Source organism: Nuphar pumila, chromosome 9, assembly GCF_984573655.1.
Source record: "Nuphar pumila chromosome 9, dmNupPumi1.hap1.1, whole genome shotgun sequence".
Taxonomy (NCBI): domain Eukaryota; kingdom Viridiplantae; phylum Streptophyta; class Magnoliopsida; order Nymphaeales; family Nymphaeaceae; genus Nuphar; species Nuphar pumila.
This window is the reverse complement of record NC_143257.1, coordinates 6559968-6561119: the sequence shown is the minus strand read 5'-3', so window position 1 is coordinate 6561119 and position 1152 is coordinate 6559968.

The window sequence follows — 1152 nt, the reverse complement described above, 5'->3', positions numbered from 1 at the left end:
TATTTTACGGTATCTGGCATGGTTTTTAGCTGTCTTTCAATCTAACAGTAATCCTTCTGCTGCACCCGGACTTGGGAGTTTATTTTCACAGGCTGGTCTAGGGTTAGGGAGCTGTCAGCAGTTGAGGAAATTAGGAGTACCACTTGAATTAAATAAGTAGATTGGACCTTTCTCAGAGCTGCTCGTCACTTTTTAGGTATTGAGTTATCCATAAGTCTCTGAAAACGATGATGAACAAGTATTCTCACTAGAAAAGGATTGATCAGCAATATGTGATGGATGGTTATTGGAGGCAGTAGTTATGATGCAGTGGTATTCTGACAAATTGTGGCTATCAAGGGGTCAGATCGTGTTCGACCATCTGCCCAATTATGCGATCTCATTTGAATTAGATGGGTATTGTTGGGTCAAATATATGGTAGCCCATATCCAGCTATGTTTTTTATTTAGAACTTCAAACCAATTATTTTACTGTAAATATGACAAAGCGTATCAGGTATTCACTAGATAGCAATGCTACCATAGCCTATCAAAGAGAAGTTGCTGCCAGTGTTGCTTTCAACTAGGAGACCCAAGTTCAACTCCCAACATTGACATTTTTTTTTCAATGATAATATGGGCCGATTTCTGACTAGTGCTTATCTAATCACCAAATATCAAACCCATACATGGTCGGATTTGAAAACATGATTGTACACTTCATTCTTCTTTTACTCTTCTTTTCCCTTGTTTAATACATTCTTCCAAGTGCTGTTTACATGGATTTGTCCATCTGATTGCCTAACAAGCAAACCAAAGTCATGCTTGCTGTCCAAGGGTCAAACCAAAATTTCTACCTTCCACTTGGCCCCATCTTTAACAATGAAGAAACCAACCTTCATAGATTTCCATCCCCATGATCCTAGTTGAATTCTCTACTCATGCCAGATAGAGTTACAAATGAGATATTTTTGGTTGTTCAAATCTGCCCATGGGTTGGTAGCTTTTGACATTACTATGAAACCCATCTTTGCCAACAAGGCCACATTAATCTCTCTGATTTTTCGAATACCTAAACCATCTTCTTTATTAGGAAGGCAAATAAAATCCCAATTTAGCAGCTACACATGATTTTGGTTTCCGCGAGGATCATTCCACAAGAAATTACACATA